Below are 14027 nucleotides of genomic sequence, written 5' to 3'. Positions count from 1 at the left end.
ATATTGTTTTCAGTGACATATTATTTAGGGCTTTACTCTGAAGAACAGTATGCTCTGTAAAGATAAAGTGTTCTTCCAACTATGACATCAAGTAGGTCCAAACTTCTGTGCTGATTAATGTCACAATATATATTTAAGGGGGTCAGAACTCTATAAAGTTATATAACAATATTCTGCCTATCCGCAACCACCACTAGGGGGAACTCACTGCATACAGATATAATAATAAATCCTGCTTCATTAGAAGGGTTTTCTGAGAATATTAAAGAGGATCTGTCACCAAAAAATGCAATGCAATCTGCAGGCACCATGTTACAAAGCAGGAGAAGCTAAACGGATTGATATATATTTTTGTGGGAAAAGATGCTGTAAAACCTGTAGTTTTTCCATTTCTTTCGGCATCCCTGTTAAGAGCTATCGGTACAGGAGGGAGGGGTTATCAGTGATTGACAGCTATCTCTGTATAGACACTTATATACATAGTACTGTCAGTCACTGATAACCCCTCCTCCCTGTACCGATAGCTCTTCACAGAAGGGAGAAAAAGCAGAGAGATAAATCTATAAATTACAGGTTTTACGGACTCTTTTCCCACAAGTATATATATCAATCTGCTCGGCTTCTCCTGCTCTATAACATGTTGCTGTCAGATTGCACAGTATTTATCAGTGACAGGTCCACTTTAACTTTCGAGGGAAGACACTAGCCTACATCACCGTCCTAAAGATACCTGCTCTCAACCACTCCATTCTTGCGTGCTGGCACCTGTTCCTATGTCTTCTTGTTGCAGCTTGTTTTCTTCCACCCGGGGCATGGATATGGCCAACTGTGCCACTACAGCCAATGACTGGCTTCAGTGGTGACGTGTCACATGGGGATATGTCATTACTGAAGCCAGTAACTTTAAAGGGAACCTGTCACCAGTTTTATGGTGTCCTAACTAAGGGCAACATAAATAAGTGACTGATTCTCTTAGCACAATGCTGGGTCACTTTCTTTAATTGACCCAGTAAATCTGCCAACATCTTGTATTGAAAAGCTCCATCTCATAATGATGAGTCCTGAATATTCATGAGCTCCTGACTCTTCCCACCCACCTGCCGCTGAACGACAGTTATTTTCCATATGAATCAGCAGCAGGTGGGCAGGGGAGTGGCTATAGCTCTGAATTAATATACGCTGGACTCAATGACATCACGCTGGACTCAAATCAGCTCATTAGCATGCGGCATGCGGCATCTTTGTGTGTATATTATGAGATAACCATCTGTCACACCAGTAAGTGAATACATCTAAATCACTTTTTAGTAGTTAATAATTGTATATAATTAGTTAGATTATAATCAAATATCCACATGACAGGTTCCCTTTAAGTTCCTAATATCCCTCTAGTGGTGACTGATACCATACAGAATATTACAATTTAACTTTCTCTCTATGCATGACATAAATTCTAAATTGCTTATATCACAACTTTACAATATAAGGTTATTACTGTAATTGCTTCTTCTGCTACCGGTCGATTTGCTTACACGTCACTGGCTAGGAATGGGGCCCTTGGTAATAGTGGGCATCCCAGAGGTCATGCCTCTACCTACCATAATTTTATGATCTGTCTAAGTGCGTCCTCCACATAATAGATACTAATATGAGTATTTGACTATAACCCTTTAACAAACCACTTGAAGATATACCTTTGTGGTATTCAGAACACTTTAGGGAGAACTAATTGTTGTGACAAGTTTATTAAGAGGTACAAGTCTCTTAATAAATTTGGGGCATCTGGGGTGTGTCCGTACTCCCACAAATCAAGTCTATGCCTGCTATAATTTAGATTTTTCTCACTTTCACCTGCTGCAGGAATGTACATATAAAGGACTTATGGTAGATTTCCCATCATGTGACCTCAACTCTTAGTGGAGGTCACATGACAGGAAGTCCATGAACTGATATCTGTTGATGCCACCATAGCAACCCCAGAGCAGGCACAATACTGTATGTATATTACTACAGCAGTTATGAGATCTGAAGAAGGAAAGAAAAGCTAAACAAGGTGTAAATATATGGGGGCCCTAATGGGGAAATGAATATACAGTACATATATTTTATTTATATGTTGTTCTCTTGAATATTTTTTTATTGTATCTTCTTACTTCCAAATAATTTTTGTGGCAAAATTAACACTAGCGTACGTTACATTTGCAGGCCTATTGTCTGTATGGGTCAATGCCATCATGCCACTTGTAAATAAATTGTATACAATGAGGTCTAATTTCATTATTGTTAGGAGGTTTGGGAGAACTTGTACTGTGTTGTCCTTTGACCTTGTATTAAAGGAGTTGTCCAACGCTTTTTAAGTGATGTCCTATATTTGGGATAGGTCATCACTAGCTGATCAGCGGGGCTCCAACACCCCACACCCTCACACCCCACACCCTCACCGATCAGCTACTCTGTGTAGCTCTGTCAATGGAAATCAGTGCTGGAGCTACATAGTACCAGCAGCACTGTAGCGGTATTAGCTTTCTACTACAGCACTGCTACCATTGAAGTTAGCCGCTTCCCCTGCTTCCACTATAGCTAAACCCCTGAGTAATTCTCTCCATAGAGTTAAAGGGCTTTTCCAAGAATTCAATATTGATGATCTTTCAATCTGCTGTTTGAAAGGGCGCTGCAGCTTCCTCACAGCATGGCAAGCACACACAGGTGGACTGGCCATAGACCTTACAGGAAAATTTTTCATTTTCCATAGGGTCACCCAAGCCCTCCTCACTGCCTCTGGCTGGGTACATAATGATCTGATGCTCTCAGCGGTAATTAATGCTGGGTTCATTAGGTTATTATGTACCTCATTGGCAGCCGCAGGTGGCCTCCTGAATTCAATTGTATCACTTTTCTTAGGGCAGTGATTCCATTGAATACTGCTGCGGGCCATGGGAGCCTGCCTGCCGTTCACCCTTACTGTATGAGGCAGTGTACAAATGGTGCAGGGACACACAGGCATCTCAGACCACAGGCTGAAAAAGGCCTGTGGCCTACACAGGAAATGGCAACTTCCAACAACACCCAGGTATTTAAATTGGTCTTCTTTCCTTGGCCCCTTGGGGAGCATACTACCTGGGGCTCTATTGGGGTCATTATTAGGCGAAGTCCAGGCAGCATGCTAAAGGTGGGACTGCCTTGTTGCTGTGGCCCACATCTCAAGTTTCCTGCACCATAGCTTTATTAGAGGCAATTGGAGGAGAAGGAGAACAGAATGTGGCAGCTATTAATGACCACCACAGAGTGACAGCTTCTGGGGAGGTTTTATGGTGCTGCACATGGTGTTTTGTTCTGCTGGGGTGGTATTTTGTGCTGACTTGTGTTGGCCCCCTCTACTTGTGTTAGGTCTGCCTACTTGTGTTGCCCCGCCTTCTGTCAATTTGGACCTGGCTAAAACATGGGGCCACATAAAAAAAAAAATTCAGGGACACTTTAAGTTACCAGTCTGCCACTGCACATGGCGCCATCCATTGTATACTGGCTGTGCTTGTTATTGCAGGCAAGGCCCATTTACATGACCACATAGGCCATGTGACTGATTGACTGAGGATTGTGATGTCACTGGCCTAGAAAAAAGCCACATTACTCAACTGCCTCTTCAAACAGCTAACTGGCAGGGGTGCCAGGAGTCGTACCTCCACCAATTTGATTTTGATAACCAATCCTGAGGATAGGTCATCAATATTTTATCATAACCCCTCTTAAATGGTAACATTCTTCCTGCAGCCACCACTAGAGGGGGCTTGGGAAAATACTGCATACTGTATCTATGTTGAAGTCAGGCAACAATACAGCACAAGAATGCATCTAAGCTCCCTCTAGTGATGTCTACTGGTAGTCACAATCTTCAACTCTATAACTATGGAGTGGAAGTCACAATCTTCAACGCCATAACTATGGAGTGGATTTGGAGCTCTGCTTCAGAAGAATTGAACTTTTTCTGCTATAAATATGTTAAGGATTTAACCAACAGATAATTTTAGACCTACAATAGCATTCTGTTACAAAATGAGGTTCCTTTTAAGAATTTTTAATTTTTTCGGGGGTATAAATATTATATAATATGATGTAAATAGGACACTGGTAGTTTTTCACAGTGTCACATTGGGAGGATACCCCAATGTTATAAACACAATTTTAACAGTTCACAGTATAGAAGCTTATGTCGCTAGTCCAATCCTAATGTTGTAATGAGAGATGCTAGTATTTTACGTAGTGTAAACTAAATGAATCACTTTTCTACTTTTGTAAAGGGGGTATTTTGGTTTTTATTTATTTGTTTATAGAATAGTAAGTCATACAATTTTCTAATAAACATGTATAAAAAATTCTGCATATATATCAGGCAGTTGACCCCTATAGGCAGCTTAATGGTATAGCGGAGGGATGGCCAACCTGAAGCTCTCCAGCTGTTGTAAAACTACAACTCCCACCATGCCCTCCTGTAGGCTGATAGCTATAGTGCTGTGAGTTGTAGTTTTGCAACAGCTGGAGGGATGCAGGTTGGCCATCCCTGGTATAGCCCATGTATCAGTCCTATCTATGTATTCATGGCCAAACTGAAACATGGCATCAGTCAGGTCACACTCTTTACATCATGTAATCCCTGACATTCGATAAGTTACAGTGTTACATGAAATACATGTGCTTGCTGAATACACAAATGGTGGAAATTAATTATTATAATGGTTATTGTGTGTATTTACATGGATGACTGTCTCTAGGTGATGTTGTCATGTTGTTAATAAAGTTTATTGCAAAAAACAAGCAAACACAACACACTTTACAGGGATCTGCTTCTGCACAGACCCTGAGACATGATGAAGAACTTGCCTGTTAGACACCAGAGGTCACAAGACTGACACCATGTTTAGTCCTATTTACCTCTCCCATCGATGCATTTTGAAGAAGTAAAATGGACCATACCATTTTTATTTCTTTAGAGAGGGGTTACAGCATGGAAATAATCAAGGTCTGCAAGAAAATGTTTGAATACACGCATATTAGAAAATTGTTCAACATCCTATTCTCTAAATGAATAAATGTAATGATTAAAACTGGAATACCTCTAGATTTATTGCTTGTAGTATTTCTTGTATGCTGTCTATTGCTCTAAAGATGTAATTTATGTTTTGAATTATTAATATGTATGGAATATTTTTATATTAGATGATTATATAATATGTAGCCAGTCTGTGTCATTCATGAAAGTATTTCTGCATTAGACAAGCCCTAATAAAATGTATACTTGTTTTACAGTATGATATTTTATCTCTCTGTCTGGTTTTCCATTCAGTCTTAATACTGATCACTTCTTGAAGGATTTGTTCAGAATTGGGGTGGCAATATGTCAGCCTACCCCCCCCCCCCCCCCTTAGTCTGAGCAGCAGACCTCTATGTGAGTGCTACTCTCTCACAGTTATTCCTTCCTCCTGTACTCTGAGTCAAAGAAGCCAACAGTCTGTCGCCGGAGCTCTGTGGAACCGACAGTATGGCATTGTGGGAACAGTATAACAAGGGGAGGCACAGTGGAGTCAGCATTTAAGTTTGCCATTTGCCATCACATACAGGACCAGGAATGTGTCATCAGAAAATAGGCTATTGTTTAAATTAAGTTTAAATGTTAAACATAAATTTTTTTATTTTAGAATTTTCAGTGATTTTTAAAATTTTTCCATTTCAGTATATATCCTGCAATTTTCACACTGGCCACTAGGCCTAATAATACAACATGTTTTTCTGTTCTGTACAGGTAACTTTTTAGTAGCTATCTCATTATCACTACAGGAATTATTACAATTACCAGTAACAGCTCTATAAGATAACACAGGATCAACCATTCACAATAGGTGATATCATAGCTTATCAGCTCCCTCCTGACCTCTCCACAGGTCATAGAACATGCCTAGAAAACTCTCCAATGTAAATCAATTGGGCCCCGTCCTGTCTTAACATATTTTGGGCTTAGTGGCCAGTGTGAAAAATGCAATATTATATCATTTTGTTAAAAAATATACACTCACCTAAAGAATTATTAGGAACACCATACTAATATGGTGTTGGACCCCCTTTTGCCTTCAGAACTGCCTTAACCACTTGCCATCTGGGCCATTTGCCCCCTTCCTGACCAGGCCAAATTTTGCAAAACTGACATATCTCACTTTATGTGGTAATAACTTTGGAACGCCTTTATTTATCCAAGTCATTCAGAGATTGTTTTCTCGTGACACATTGTACTTCATGATAGTCATAAATTTGAGTAAAAATATTTCACCTTTATTTATGAAAAAAATCCCAAATTACCCAAAAATTTTAAAAATTCGCAATTTTCTAAATTTCAATTTCTCTGCTTTTAAAACAGAAAGTGATACCTCATAAAATATTTATTATTTAACATTCCCCATATGTCTACTTTATGTTGGCATCATTTTGGAAATGTCATTTTATTTTTTTAGGACGTTAGAAGGCTTAGAAGTTTAGAAGCAATTCTTCAAATTTTTAAGAAATTGCCAAAACCCACTTTTTAAGGACCAGTTCAGGTATGAAGTCACTTTGTGGGGCCTACATAGTGGATACCCCCCATAAATGACCCCATTGTAGAAACTACACCCCTCAAGGTATTCAAAACCGATTTTACAAACTTTGTAACCCTTTAGGCGTTCCACAAGAATTAAAGGAAAATGGAGATCAAATTTTTAAATTTCACTTTTTTGGCAGATTTTCCATTTTAATCAATTTTTTCTTTAACACATCGATGGTTAACAGCCAAACAAAACTCAATATTTATACCCAGATTCTGCGGTTTACAGAAACACCCCACATGTGGTCATAAACTGCTGTATGGGCACACGGCAGGGCGCAGAAGAACAGGAACTCCACATGGTTTTTAGATGCCATGTCCCATTTGAAGCCCCCTGATGCACCCTTACAGTAGAAACTCCCAAGAAGTGACCCCATTTTGGAAACTAGGGGATAAGGTGCCAGTTTTATTAGTATTATTTCTGGGTACATATGATTTTTTGATCATTCATTATAACACTTTATGGGGCAAGGTGACCAAAAAATTGGTTGTTTTAGCACAGTTTCTATTTATTTATTTTTACAGCGTTCACCTGAGGGGTTCAGTCAAGTGACATTTTTATAGAGCAGATTGTTACGGACGTGGCGATACCTAATATGTATACTTTTTCTCATTTATTAAAGTTTTACACAATAATAGCATTTTTGAAACAAAAAAATTATGTTTTAATGTGTCCATGTTCTGAGAGCTATAGTTTTTTATTTTTTGAGAGATTTTCTTATGTATGGGCTCATTTTTTGCGGGATGAGGTGACGGTTTTATTGGAATTTTTTTGTGGGACATACGTGTTTTTGATCACTTGGTGTTGCACCTTTTGTGATGCAAGGTGCCAAAAAATGCTTGTTTTGACACAGTTTTTTTTTTTTTTTTTTTTACGGTGTTCACCCGAGGGGTTAGGTCATGTGATATTTTTATAGAGCTGGTTTTTACGGACGCGGCAATACCAAATATGTCTATTTTATTTTATTTTTTCTATTTTTAATTTTTTTTTTATTCCTTACTTGGGAACTTTTTTTTTTTTTTTTTACATGTGAAACTTTTTTTTATTTTATTTTTTCAACCCTTTATTTTTTTTATTTTATTTTACACTTTTCGTCCCCCATAAGGTCATACAAGACCTCTGGGGGACATTTGCTTCACTTTTTCTTTTTTTTTTTTCACTGTTGATTTCTCCTGTAACTGGGGCTGACATAGTAGCCCCAGTTACAGGACAAATACACCCCTAGAGAGGCTGTACAGCAGCAATCCAGCGCTGTACAGCCTCAGAGCAGGGCTGATCGAGGTCTTTGAGAGACCTCACACAGCTCCTGCACACTCCGGTCACGGCGGTCACATGACCGTCGGGCCGGGACAGGAAGCGCACAGCGCTTCCTTCTCTGCAGACACAGCGCTCGGTGAGCGCTGTGTCTGCAGCGATCTAGAAGGCAGGGACACCTGGGCACTGTCCCTGCCTTGTCTTAGGGTTGCCCTGCTGTCACTGACAGCGGGCAACCCGATCAGCAGCTGCACGATTAGCGTGCAGCTGCTATTTCTGAAAGGACGTTCTAAAACGTGCTTTCAGAAATAGACGTCCACCCATAGGACGTTTATATCCTATGGGCGGACGTAAAGCGATTAATTCTATGTGGCATTGATTCAACAAGGTACTGATAGCATTCTTTAGAATGTTGGCCCATATTGATAGGTTAGCATCTTGCAGTTGATGGAGATTTGAGGGATGCACATCCAGGGCACGAAGCTCCCGTTCCACCACATCCCAAAGATGCTCTATTAGGTTGAGATCTGGTGACTGTGGGGGCCATTTTAGTACAGTGAACTCATTGTCATGTTCAAGAAACCAATTTGAAATGATTAGAGCTTTGTGACATGGTGCATCATCCTGCTGGAAGTAGCCATCAAAGGATGGATACATGTTCTCATTCTGTTTACGCCAAATTCGGACTCTACCATTTGAATGTCTCAACAGAAATTGAGACTCATCAGACCAGGCAATATTTTTCCAGTCTTCAACAGTCCAATTTTGGTGAGCTCGTGCAAATTGTAGCCTCTTTTTCCTATTTGTAGTGGAGATGAGTGGTACCCGGTGAGGTCTTCTGCTGTTGTTGCCCATCTGCCTCAAGGTTGTGCGTGTTGTGGCTTCACTGTCACTTATGAGGATGGATGGATGGTCGATGCAAGGCCAGGACAGGAATCAGGGAGCAGGTCACCTCCTATCAATCCCTAATTCTGACCCTGTCTCCTAGCCGTATGAGCCGACCCTGATGGTGGGAGGGCTCATACTCCGGAACCTAATATTCCTACTTGCCCTCAGGGTGGCCCTGGACTAGGAGAAGGGTAAGACTACCTGTTCCTCCAGGATACGGACGAACAGGAGTCTCACTGACCAAGCTATAAAGAAAGGGGAAACATAAACAGACATATGGCAATGGCAGGTAAGTGAAACAAGAACCACACCTACCTGCCACAGACACACAGCCTGGAACCCATGTGCAAGTGCTGCTGTCCACAACAACACAAGGGACACAGCACACACCATTCATCACACGGGAACCCAGGAAACCATAAGCTGCAATAAATAAAGAGACCAAACACACACCTTCATAACACCATGTAACATAAGCTATGACCACAAGGGTGGCCCCCACTGGCAGATGGTATATCACAGGAGGATGACTCCAGCTAGCCATGGCTAAAGTACCCCTCAGACTACTGATCTTCACTGAGGCTTTATAGCCCATGTAGCCACACCCACACACAGACACACCCAGTGCACACATACTAGGAAGGAAGTTAACCCTTCCAACACAAGGCAAGGGAAAACAGCCACTTAAAGGGAAAGTACACACATAAACACACACTTCACCTGTCGCCGCGGGCAACGGCATGCGTGGCAACCATGTCCTGGGGATCAGCCAGAAGGCCGAGACACTGCCACCACATGCACTCAACACCAAACGTAGTCACGGGCAACCAAGTGAAGGAAAATGTCACTAAGCACACCATAGGCCATGACATTCACAAATGCTTTGCTGCATACCTTGGTTGTAACGAGTGGTTATTTCAGTCAACGTTGCTCTTCTATCAGCTTGAATCAGTCGGCCCATTCTCCACTGACCTCTAGCATCCACAAGGCATTTTTGCCCACAGGACTGCCGCATACTGGATGTTTTTCCCTTTTCACACCATTCTTTGTAAACCCTAGAAATGGTTGTGCGTGAAAATCCCAGTAACTGAGCAGATTGTGAAATACTCAGACCAGCCCGTCTGGCACCAACAACCATGCCACGCTCAAAATTGCTTAAATCACCTTTCTTTCCCATTCTGACATTCAGTTTGGAGTTCAGGAGATTGTCTTGACCAGGACCACACCCCTAAATGCATTGAAGCAACTGCCATGTGATTGGTTGACTAGATAATTGCATTAATGAGAAATAGAACAGGTGTTCCTAATAATTCTTTAGGTGAGTGTAGTTAGAGACATAGATGGAAAAAATTAAAAATGTAAATAAAAAATTCTAAAAAATATATGTTTACATAAAACATTAAGCAATAGGTCATTTTCTGATGACACATTCCCTTTGAAATGTGCGGAAGCAGATGCAGACCTCTTTCATTGCTTTTGGGGGTGATTCCTAGTCCAACAATTCTGGAGAAGGGTGGAATTTTTCACTCTCTCCCATCTTGCCCCATTAACACCTTCTTGCATATTTGATTATCTGGATTCCAGTGTTTATTCTTGTACTCCAAAGGAGAAAAAGTTGTTTTTAATTATTTCCAGTGTGGCCTGCAAACCATTTTGCATGAATGGCTCTCCCCGCAGCCACCACCCTTTTGATTTTTCTTGCAGAAACTTTCAAAACCATTTCAAAAGGACGGGGAGGAGACTCTTCAACAAAAAAAAGCAAAAGACCAAAGGGGGAGATTTTTCAAAACTGGTGGGAAGGAAAACTGACTTTTCCAAAGGAGCTCTGAAAAAAGAAAAGTGGAATCTGATTGGTTGCTATGGGCAACTAAGCCAGTTCTACTTTTTACCAGTTTTGATAAATCTCTTCCAAAAAGTTTTCCACCTTATGAGAACCTTTTATAGAAATATAAAAATATTGCCACCCAGAGTCAAACAAAAGCTCCATAAATGTGTCCTTACTAACTAGTACTTGACACAAAGGGTGGGAGGCAAAACACCAATTTTATGACACTGACAAACAGAGGAGAGGAAAAAAGGAGATAGAGAATTTCCATTTTTTCTCGCTCTTCCTACCCAGTGACATTTTATTATGACCTTTGGTCGGCAAGGAATGGTCCAAGCACAACCCCCCTTTTTTCTTTCTCCTCTATTTCCCACACCACTGTTCATATACCATTTTTTCTTTCTCTTCATTCCCATAAACCAGAACACGAGTTGTGTTCTGCCTACTATTATTGATCATTTTCATGTTGCTGTTAAGTAGACAACCATAGCCAACTTACATAATTTATCCTTATGCTCCGTTCATAACAACTGCAAACTGTACGTATTAGATGATACTATCCACTATCCTCACTCCCTCTTTTTTCTATCTTGTTCATATTTGTATAACTCAAAAAAATTGTTTGAAAAAACAGCAAATCTTTTACACCCCTCCTTTCTTTCCTGTCTTTACTCTTCTATACCAGCAGGCAGTCAGGATAGGCAAAAGGAAGCAGGCTGCAGAGACAGAGCAGGCAGCTCAATCCTGTCTAGGATGGCCACATTCACTACCCCCAAAAGGAGGACATCATATTCAGGACAAGAGGTCACAATGCTACAACACGAAGAATGGAAACCAGATTAAACAAGAAATCTATAAAATAAATTACAGTGGTCCCTTGGGTTACATTATTAAATGGTTCTGGGGCGACCAATGCAAGTTGAAATCATTGTAACTCGAGACCATAATTCTATGGAAAGTTGGTAATTAGTTCCAAAGACCCAAAATGTCATCCCAAAGTAAGAGAAAATGAAGATTAAAGGGCATTAAGCAGCTAACTACTATAGATAAAGCCAGTCCTTACATATAGCAGTCAGAAAGAGCTTCTGGAGGCTGTAAATCACTTTCTATGAAGAGGAAATGAGCTTATTCAGGGTCCTCTACAGGACACACAGTGTACCATATAAATTACAGCTCATCCTGACACAGGTAAAGAGCAGTACAGGACATGTAGTACCACCACTGTACTATAGGGAGGCGCTACTAGACAGCCAATACAGGTGTTTTACCAGGGAAATAACTATGTTGATTTGTTGGCTCTTCCAGTCAACCACATGAACCACACATCAGCAGTGTTTGAGGCATTGTATGTTGAGTCTGGTTTCAAGTTATGATGGCCCAGAGAAGACCATTGTATGTTAAGAATCTTGTATCCTGGGGCCATTGTAAGTTGAGGGACTCTGTATTGTTTTACTTACCAAACTTGCCTACTTGCGATATTTAACTCCTTTCCTTGCTGTCTCTAAAAGTTTGCTATTAGCCAGGAATTTGTTATACATTTCTGTACTTTGTCCCTAGTATGCCACCACTCTGACCCAATGTGGCACCAAACTCTCTCTGCTTCAAATGCTACTCTGCCCCACATACCACCACCCTGCCCATCTAAAACCCACCACTCAAATGCTTTCATTCTGTCCTTGTAAATGCCACTAATCTGCCCCTTAATGTGCCACCACTCTGCCCCTCTATATTCCGCCACTTTGCTCCTTCATATGCCTCCATTTTGTCCATGTGCTACCACTATGCCCCTCTAAATCCCACTAAACTGCTCCCCCTTGTGCCATCACTTTGACCCCCCATGTACTACCAGTCTGCCCCCTCTTTCTCCAAACCTCTTCACTTGCTTTATAATGTCTTGCTTGCAGGAACTATCTCCAGTACCTTGCAAAAGTATTCACCCCCCTTGACCTTTTTCCTTTTTGTTACATTACAACCTTAAGTTCAATGTTTTGTTAATCTGAATTTTTCCTTTTTGTTACATTACAGCCTTAAATTCAATGTTTTGTTAATCTGAATTTTATGTAATGGACCAGAACACTATAGTCTAAGTTGGTAAAGAGAAATGAGAAAAATATATAAATAAAACTATTGTTTAAAAATAGAAAACAGAAAATTGGCATGTGCGAATGTATTCACCCCCTTTGTTAGGAAGCCCATAAAAAGCTCTGGTGCAACCAATTACCTTCAGAAGTCACATAATTAGTGAAATGATGTCCACCTGTGTGCAATCTAAGTGTCACATGATGTCATTACATATACATACCCTTTTTGAAAGGTCCCAGAGGCTGCAACACCTAAGCAAGAGGCATCACTGACCAAACACTGCCATGAAGACCAAAGAACTCTCCAAACAAGTAAGGGACAATGTTGTTGAGAAGTACAAGTCAGGGTTAGGTTATAAAAAAATATCCAAATCTTTGATGATGCCCAGGAACACCATCAAATCTATCATAACCAAATGGAAAGAACATGGCACAACAGCAAACCTGCCAAGAGACGGCCGCCCACCAAAACTCACGGACCGGGCAAGGAAGGCGTTACAGAGAGGCAGCACAGAGACCTAAGGTAACCCTGGAGGAGCTACAGAGGTCCACAGCAAAGACTGGAGTATCTGTACATAGGACGACAATAAGCCGTACGCTCCATAGAGTTGGGCTTTATGGCAGAGTGGTCAGAATAAAGCCATTACTTTCAGCTAAAAACAAAAAGGCACATTGTGAGTTTGTGAAAAGGCACGTGGGAGACTTCCAAAATGTATGGAGGAAGGTGCTCTGGTCTGATGAGACTAAAATTGAACTTTTCGGCCATCAAAGAAAACGGGGGTGAATAGTTGACTTTAGGGGGGTGAAAAAGTTGACTTTAGGGGGGTGAATAGTTATGCACATTGACTTTTTCTGTTATTTTGTCCTATTTGTTGTTTGCTTCACAATAAAAAAAATCTTCAAAGTTGTGGGCATGTTCTGTAAATTAAATTATGCAAATCCTCAAACAATCCATGTTAATTCCAGGTTGTGATTCACCAAAACACAAAAAAAATCATACTTTTCAAGGCAGTGTATATGCCACAACTTCATTTCTCTCACACTCATTAGTGCGATGAATGGTTAGCTTGGCTCAGAGAGAATAGCTTGTATCATGACATTCAGCTATTTACAGAGTGGGGTAACGCTCTAGTCAAGTGTCTGACTGAACAGGATAGCCTCAGTCACTGCTGTGATGGCCGCGAGTTAATAGATAGAACCATGCCGTTGTCTGAGTGCACTGTGCCATAGAAAAAGAGGACTCCCAGGCGACCATCCAGGCCTTGTGTAGTGATCCACAGGGCGGAGAGGATGGGAGTGGTGGTTGTGGTCCTGAGATGGGTAGTAGTACTCACAGTTCACAGTGGCAGTTCTCAC

Source organism: Bufo bufo, chromosome 6, assembly GCF_905171765.1.
Source record: "Bufo bufo chromosome 6, aBufBuf1.1, whole genome shotgun sequence".
NCBI classification, from domain to species: domain Eukaryota; kingdom Metazoa; phylum Chordata; class Amphibia; order Anura; family Bufonidae; genus Bufo; species Bufo bufo.
The sequence above is the reverse complement of the archived record's forward strand: the minus strand, read 5'-3'. Positions refer to the sequence as shown.